Source organism: Castanea sativa, chromosome 11 (assembly GCF_040712315.1).
Source record: "Castanea sativa cultivar Marrone di Chiusa Pesio chromosome 11, ASM4071231v1".
In the NCBI taxonomy this organism is placed as follows: Eukaryota; Viridiplantae; Streptophyta; class Magnoliopsida; order Fagales; family Fagaceae; genus Castanea; species Castanea sativa.
Window position 1 is genome coordinate 39,503,075 of NC_134023.1, and position 9,177 is coordinate 39,512,251.

Below are 9,177 nucleotides of genomic sequence, written 5' to 3' on the forward strand. Positions count from 1 at the left end.
GTTTGGAAGGATGACCTTATTCCAAGTCTAGAGGCTTGGATATTAGAGAAACTAGCCTTAGTGGGGCTATGTGAAGTCAACAATACTAAGAATGTGTTTGGATTCAAGTCTGCGTTTTGCGTTTTGCGTTTCAAACTTTTTTTTTTTTTTTTTTTTTCCAAGCCGCAGATGTTGACCAGTCTTCCGTGAACAGTGCATCCGTGTACTGTTCATGGACCCACAAATTTCACTTTTCAGCCACTTTTTCATTAAAAATGGGTCCCGCGGTACTATTTACACATTTTAAAATTATTTTGCTACAGTGTTTTCAGTTTTCAGTTTTCAGTTTTCAGCAATAAGTTCTATCCAAACGGACCCTTAGAGGGCGTTTGGATCCGGCGCGTCTAGCGTTTCATGGTTTTTTTTTTTTTTTTTTTAAGCCGTGATTGTTGACTTTTTTTTATGAACAGTACCAGTGGTTTTTTTTCCTTCTCCTGGACGCGCGTTTGTCACTGTTCATTGGCCATGAAGTAATTTTAGGCCAATAAACAGTGATTTTAGGCGTGAACAGTAATTTTTCACAATTAAAAATTATTTTGGTACAGTATTTTTCAGTTTTCAGTTTTCAGTTTCAGTTTTCAGTTTTCAGCTATATCCAAACGGATTCTAAGGAGATACACATTGCAAAGTTGTCAATTTATGGTGGGAGTAATATCACTCTCACATGTGTTCACTATTAACACTATTTTAATGATCACTGCGTACTTTTGGTGCAATGGTCACTCCACAAGTATAAGTGCTTGTGAAGTATAGGGGTAAGGGCTGGGGTTCAAGTCTCCAGGAGAAAGCTTCACACATATATACACTTAGATTAAGGTAGAGTAGAAATTTTATCTTATATAAAAAAAAACACTATTTTAATGAGAAAATTACACTTTACTACTTTAAACCATGCATTAATTTACACTTTGCCTAAATTATCCGGCTGCATACTTTGCACCCTAAACTATCACATTTTGCACTCTGGTGTTATTTTTGTCGGTATATTTAACAAGATCTTTTTATATGTAACAAGCACAAGCTTCTTGCTTAGGTGGAACAAAATTAAAAAACTGAAACATTCTTCTTCAAAATCAATTAAAATAAAACTCAAACTTTTCCACATCCCTGTTTGTCTGTGCGTGTCATCCTCTTCCCTAGATTTAGTTCTTTGTAAACCCTAAATCCCTTATTTGGAAATTGTCTCTGGGTCTTTCTTAGTTTCAAGAGAACCAAGATAAACACTAAAGTGAGCACCACTAAGAAGCCTGCACCACCTCCAATGGCAATGAATATTGTTTTCTTTGTTGTGACTCCTTGTTTGCCAAGGCAGCAAGTAGAGACGGAAGCATCTGACTAGGTATTGCGAGGTTATCATCTGGGTTGCTCAATTTGAACACTTCCATACCGTTTAAAATGGCATTGTCGTGATAATAGCTTGTACTACCAAGGTGTAGATCAATGGAGAGACTATGCCTGTCCTCATCTCCCTTCTTTCTAATGTTTACTACATAGTCTTTGAAAATAGGCCTAGCGATTTTGTCAGTCCACAATATTACATCAACACCTAAGTCGGTTGTAAGAGAGTATATAAAAGATGAACAGCCTTTCACCAACGACGTTCATATTGGGGTCTATTCAATAGAAATGGAGCCTTAGTAATTAAATCCTGTATCAACTGGTAATTCTCATGTCAAATTGGAAACCTGTTCTTGCTGCTATTAAAACCCATTGTCCTTGCAGATCGATAGACATCATTTGGTGTAGTGTGATTTGGTATGTTTGGAGCAGAGGCAATTTCCGAATTGGGGATTTAGGGTTTACAAGAAACTAAATTTGGGGAAGAGGATGGCACACACGCAGGACAGACTGAGATGTGGAAAATTTAAGTTTTGTTTTAATTGATTTTGAAGAAGGGTGTTTAAGCCTTTTAACTTTGTTCCACCTAAGCAAGAAGCATGTGCTTGTCATGTGTATCAAGATTCGGTTAAATATAACAACAAAAATAACACCGGGGTGTAAAGTGTGAAAAGTGTAATAATTTAGGGTGATAAAGTGTAATTTTACCTTTTTTTTTTTTTTTGGTTGAGAATGTAATTGCACTTATTTTAATTATACATCAATTACAACTTAATACATTAGTTGGGTGTAAAATTGGACGTGCCTTTTGACTTGTAGATATGAAGTGCTTTCTTCTCATTTTTATATTAGTAAGAATTTGACTTTTAATGTAATTAAATTTTTTTACAACTTAAGCAATAATAGATGTTTATAAATTACAAAAAATATAACTTAAAAAGTAGTCCATTCCAATGATAAGAGTATATATATAAAATTAAAAATTTTCAAAGTAATTTCTAAATTCCTTTCCTTGGTACAAGATTTATATAGGTTAGGAATTTTAAAAATATGGGATAAAAAGAAAAACTCACACTTTTCTCCTGTCATGCTTCCATGTTTCCTTTCAAAACTTTAAAATTGTCAATGGGATAGCTACAAGTAAAGCACTCATGCCAGTAAAAGTGAAGAAACATGACCTGAAGTCAAAAAACAAAACCATTTTATTTAATCAATTTCTTTTCTACTTTATATTTATTTTATTTTTTGGCAAAAGTATTGTTTCCGTATCTAAAATTTGTATGATGTTTGTTTTTATCCTTAAACTTTAAGAATTTTTTTTCCTAAACAGTTGAAAACGTTATTTTTATTATTTTTTATAATCCTTATCCAATCCTATTAACTTTTATCATGCATGACTAATTAGTAATTAGGTGAAACTATCCTTTTGCAGTAAAAAAATTGAAATTTATGACACGGAACCAATTACGTGTATAAAAAAAGAACATAAGAGCATCCGTAGCAAAATGTTGCAAAAAAAAAGTCATTTTGCCACACTAAAAGCCTACTTTATTATTTTACCACATCATTTTACAACATCCCATTTATCAAATATTTTATTCTTCAATTCTATACATTAAATTAATATTTGTATCACATTAAAATAATATATTAAATTCCTCCCCCATCATCATCATCAACAACAGCAACTACAACAACAAGTAGAAAAATTGTTGCATCCACAATCACCAGGAAAAAAAAAAAAAACACAATCACCAAAATCAACCCACAATCGCTACCGAATCCGCTGATTCGCCAATCAACACCACCAATTCGCCATCACCATCACCATCACCATCATCGATTCGCCCACCATCACTGACCCGCCCATCACCATCTCAACCCACCCACTGCCATAACCCACAGCCCATGAAACTCAACCCACCCACAACCCGAACCCACCCACCATCGATCCGCCCATCTGAACCCACCCATCAAACCACAGCCAAAAAACGTGAATGGAAAAAAGAAAAAAGGAAAAAAAAAAGAACCTGAAGCAGAATAGAGAAGACAGATGGTCGGCGGCATCGAATGGTGGTCTTTGGTGAGATTGGCGGCGTTGAGTGGTGGCCTTTGGTGATCGGCATGTTGTGGAAGACAAATAGAGAAGACAGAGATGAGAGAGAAGACAGAGATGAGAAGATGAAGAGAGATATCTGTGATGAGGAGAGAGAAAACGGAATAAAATAACAATATATATTTTGCCATGGCTTGTCCGTGCTGTGGCAAATTGGGAGGGTATTGTAGCATGTTGCAAAATTTTGACACATTTAACACATCTGATAAAAGGGGGTTTTTAGTGTTTGGTGTGCCAAATGTGCCAAATATTTGACATTTGGCACATCTGCTGTAGATGCTCTAAGGTGAACTAGTCACCTGAAACTATTTAATGGTATAAAATTTCTTTTTCAAAGTTTATGAATGATTTTTTTTCTCTTTATTTCAATTGATCTCTTTATAAAGTTTAATGACTAGGGTTGCCAAGAATGAACAAAAAGTATAATGTTTTCATTAGTTTAGATTTTTTTTTTAAACTTTAAAATTTAGGAATTAAAAAGAACTTCATGCGAATTTTAGGGCAAAAATAAAAAAATTAGTTGCATATTTGAAAATTTTTAACTTTTTTTTTTAAAGAGAGTTTCAACTCATGGCGTCCGTTCCTTTGGTCTAGCGGAAATTGAACTTCAGATCTCTTATTCAACTATTAGAGACTTTACTAGTTTAACTAGCTAGCTAGGATGCACGGACGCGGCGCCAGAGGTGCCGCACTTGCGTCCGACGTGGCGACGCACAAGGGATGCCGCTGCTCGCGCGTCGGTACCGCGTCGGGCCGCGTTTGTCACGTGTTTTCATTTTTTTTTTCAACCGACTTGAGCCGACGCGGCTTGACTCGTGCCGAATCGGCCAAAATCTGGTCGTATCGAGTCGTATTGGCCGGCAACCGAAACGGCCGAAACATTTCGAAATCGGCCTTGAATCTTGCCGGAACAGCCGAAATCGGCTCTGAATGAGACCCAAACACCCTAAATTTGTCATTCCTCAATTTTATTTTGAATATTTGTTACTTTTTTTGTGTTTTCTTTTTGGTTGTGTTTCTTGCTTTCTTTTTTCTTTGTTTTGTGAATCAAAGTACAGTAATATCTTTTTTAAGAATATTTTAATAGTAAAAATATATAGAAAATAAAAATAAAAATATTTTTTATAATTTTTTAATTGCCGAGTCCCGCTGCACCTGCACCTACCTTTTTCAAAAATTGCTGAGTCCCGCGTCCGTACTCAAACCCGCACCCGACTCCTGAAACGCACCCGTGCTTCATAGCTAGCTAGAAAACAATGAAAACTTTTAATTTTATATATGAATCTAATGGACCCACCAAAAGTGAGTAATGTGCGGTGAAAACAGAGATTCGGGCGATGAAAATTAAGAATACAAAACTATAGCCAACATAGTGAGTTCCAAATGAGAATACAAACTACAAAGAGAAAAGCAAGCAACCCAGCAGTTCCTTCCCAAAGCAAAGCTTCACTCTCTCTCTCTCTCTCTGTCTCTAAAGTAAAATGTCCCAAATGAGAGAACCACCGATTCTCCGACACAGGAACAATAACCATATTCCTTACGACATAGTACTGAACATCATGGAAAGGTTACCGGTGAAATCAGTGATGAGATTCAGGTGCGTATCCAAATCCATGGACTCCTTAATCACCAGTCACGATTTCATCTCCACTCACCTTAAAAACGTCAGCAAAAATCATGATCATGAAAATGGTTATGTCATACACTTGCCCTCGTGGGAAATAACTCGCCATATAGCTCGTCCTCTTCCCGACACATCATTCTGTACTGTCATTTTAATTTTACGTTTGCCAAGATGGTGGGTTCCTGCAATGACTTATTGTGTTTATCCATTTTGGAGGGTGGCGTTATATTTTTGTGGAACCCCAGCATTAGAAAATTCAAGAGGTTGCCCGATACTTGCTTAGGAAAGTTAAGAGTCTGTTAGACTCGGATTAGCCTATCATTCCGAGAATGATGACTACAAGGTTGTCAAGATTTCATCTGCAAAAAAGATTGAGGTGTACACATTAAGTTCAGATTCATGGAGAAGGGTTGAAATCTCATCGACAGACTGTATTATCCTCTACCCTAACAAAGCTTGAGCCAGCCCCATTTGTTAGTGGAGCTTTGTACTGGATGGCACTTATCATAGATGGACAATGGCTTCTTCGGAGAAGGTCTATTATGTCACTTGATGTCAAAACTGAGACATTCAGCGAGCTAGCACTGCCTAATTATACTGGCGATTCCTACTGTATGGCATTATTCAAGGGGAAACTGACTTTCACTACACTTGCAGAATATGGCAGCCAATACTCCATACGGGTGATGAAGAAGTATGGTGTGGTTGAGTCTTGGAATAAGCTTTTTGTTGTACCAATTCAAAGAGCACCTTTTTGCCTTGCCTTTACCGAGTATGGTTCACTTCTGGTTTCCTACTGCTACACCATTATTCCAATGAGGAATGAGGAATTTAAGTTTGTATTGATTGACGCTGAAACTCTACATGAGAAGAAGGATCCTGATATCCAACATCCTTCATATGTAGCTACTTTCATGGAGAGCCTTGTTTTACTTGATGGAGAAAACTTGTTGTCTTACTATACAGATGGTGGTGTGCATATGAGAATGAAGTCATTAGTGGTATGGATGAAGTGAAACCCTTGTTATTCCATTTCCTTTAGTTCGGTAGTAGGCGTGATAGTATTGCTAAAAGCATCATTTTTATCCCAAGTTTAGATTAACCTTTTGTGGCTCTATTACATATTAGTATTTGTAAGTGGATGTTTGTTGTGTACATACCCAAGTCTGACGATGTTAACAAAAGCAATACATGGCCAACTTAATCCTTCTTTGCTTGTGTGTCCCTCTGGTAGTGTCTGAAAAACTAGATTTGAGCTCTCATGACTTTAATTTAAAAGAAGAAATGAAAAAAAAAAAAAAAAAAAAAAAAAGAATGGATTGAAAAAAGCTCTAAAGCTGAGAATGTTGAAAGAGAGCAGCCATGTGCTTGTCTAGTGAGCATGTTACCATTCCAATATCATGTTCTTACTTTCCTGATTTAAGTTACTTGGTCTTTGTTGGTTTGTGTGCTACATTAAACCTTAGTTTGATGACCAGAAGCTTATTTGTTTGACAGAGAATTGATTACAACATTTGTGATCTTACTATGGCATCCAATCTTTGGCCTTTGAGAATTGTATCTAGTTGAGAAATGCTATTGACTCATGCTTAGCTGGGCTCAATCTCATGTTTATTGTCAAGGGATGTAGATTAACAAGTTTAAATGCTTAAATGAAGTGTTTCTGTTAGTATCGTTGTGTTCTTTCTCCTAAACAAACATGCTATGGTTTATACTACTAAGAAATTAAAAAAAAAAAAAAAGTGTTGAAAAGACTATCAATCTGATTTTGGTTCTTGATTCTATTGCTAGTTACAACTGCTTGTGTAACTGTTTACATGTCGTCACCGTGGCTCCTTGACTTAGAGACCTCTGATTGCATGTGTGGTGCTTCATGATTATTCATTGTTTTCTGCATTTGATATCATCTAATTTGCTTATCCACCTCTCGTAGTTCTTATTCTTGGTTGGTTCATTTTGTTTACCAGTTGGTCTCAACTTGAACTTTTTGTCATTTTATCAGTAAACTAGCAAAATTACTACCTATTGAAAACATCAGTAAACCTACAAAATTGCTTGTATTGTGTTTGTTTATTGATCTTAGGGCTATGCTGGTGAGCAATAAAGCGTAGCGAAAATATGTCAAACATGTAGCACAAATCTTGATAAATTGATAATAAGTATCCGTTCTCAGAGCTTGAGAAAGTCAGAAAGGAGAATTGAACAAATAAGGTAGAAGAAAGGAGACTAGAGGGGGTGCCCAAGCAACTGATCCCCTTGGACCTAGGAGAAGAGAATGGTGGTCCACTTGAATGTAGGATAAGAGCTTGCATATTGTAGCACCTGCTAGTTTACAGAAAGAAGGGAGTTACTGACCTGTAGAACACCATGTTGTGATTTAATTGTGCTTTATATTCTTTAAAAAGCCATTGAACATGATAATTAATACACTGTAAAGATGCGATGATTCAGCCTTTCATTTGACTACAGGTGGACTGGTGGAGAAGATTTTATTAGAATTTACTGGAAAGAATGCTGACTTTACTTTCTTTCCTATTACCTCTGAATTTTAGGAGCTACCTCTTTATAAATATAACCGGGTGTCACTCTGTTTTTACAATTTACTGGTCTGCTTACATTTATATTTGTCTTCTATTTTAATTATTCATATTTGCCTTCATTTTGCTTTTGAAGTGCCTGATTATATAAAATAGGAATTTTTATTCCACATTCTGGACGGATTTGCTTTTGGGGAAAATGGAGGAATCGTGGTCTGCTTCATTATCTTCGCTTTGTGCTTTGCTTTGAGGCTATGTCTAGTTTAAAGGTGAATTTTGGGTAAAGAATGGGATGGTTTCAGTGGGGGAGGTCTGTGGAAGGGGAGATGGCTGGTACTCTGGGTTGAAAGGTGAAATTTCGCCTATATTTTAGGTTGTATTACCACTAATGTTCTTCTATAAGTATGGTAGGTTGATAACGAGGAGATGGCCAGAATTTGGGTTTTAAGGTAGCTTCTTTGGCTACATATCATTCAAGATTTTCATGAACTTGGGGTACAAGCCTTTTTTGATTAATAAATTTTGTTCTTTATAATATATTTTTTGTTCAAGATTTTATTGAGGGTCCTTGTTTATATTTGTGGCTGTGCTGTAAGCAATTTTAAAGTAGAGGTTGGGGTGGTGGTGGTTTGGAAGATGCTGTGTGTGTTTGTGTGTGTGTAAAGAGGCCATATTACTCTTATAAGATAATAAAATCACTCTTTTGAACTTGTCAACCTTACCTGTTGATATGACAAATATGTAGAAAATGAAGTGTGTTGCAGTAAAGGAATGAGTAAGAGAAGAAGAAGAGGAAGAAGAAGAAGAAGAAAACGAGGACGCATCAGAAAGGAATGATGCACCAAAAGTTGAGGAAGTGCAAAATGAAATCAATCTAATTTGAATACCCCAATCTGTACTACAATGATATGTATTTATACTTGTATCTACCATCTATGCATGTATTGAAGCCAAAATAATATTATCAGCTGTATAATCTGTTGTTACAGTACATAACAGTAGGTGTAGTGGACTTAAAGTAATTCTAACAATCATAATTAGCACTACTGTAGAAACTGTCTTCATCCAATGATACTACGATAGTCTTCTAGCATTATATTATAGGGAGGGAACGATTGCTTGCACTGCTAGATATAAATTTCTGATGCTTTGGACGACATGTAGTGTGCGTAGTTGTCTCCATGCTTGACAAAGATTGACCTGTTGAATTTGTGTGAGCTGTCGTTTAATGGCATAATCACTGCATGATCTTGTGCAACATGTCGTATTGTCTCAACAATGGATAGGATGGAGAAGTTGAAGCAAGTCTTCTTTTGGGTAGTGTGAGTGACAAGTTCATTTGCTTTTTATTTGGTTGGAAGGATGTCCTTACTCCAGTCAAGAGGCTCCGATGATAGAAAATCTGGCCTTAGTGGTGCTTTGTGGAGCCAACAATACTAAGTTGTCAATATATGGTGAGAGTAATATCACTTTTACATGGGTTTACTGTTGACACTATTTTAATTATGCATCAATCATAGCTT

At 36.2% G+C, this 9,177-nt stretch overlaps 1 pseudogene; it reads left to right on the forward strand.

Moving 5' to 3' along the window:
• The first annotated feature begins 4,974 nt into the window (after window positions 1–4,974).
• LOC142616488 (F-box/kelch-repeat protein At3g23880-like) lies at window positions 4,975–6,133 on the forward strand (annotated as a pseudogene).
• The last annotated feature ends 3,044 nt before the right edge of the window (window positions 6,134–9,177 follow it).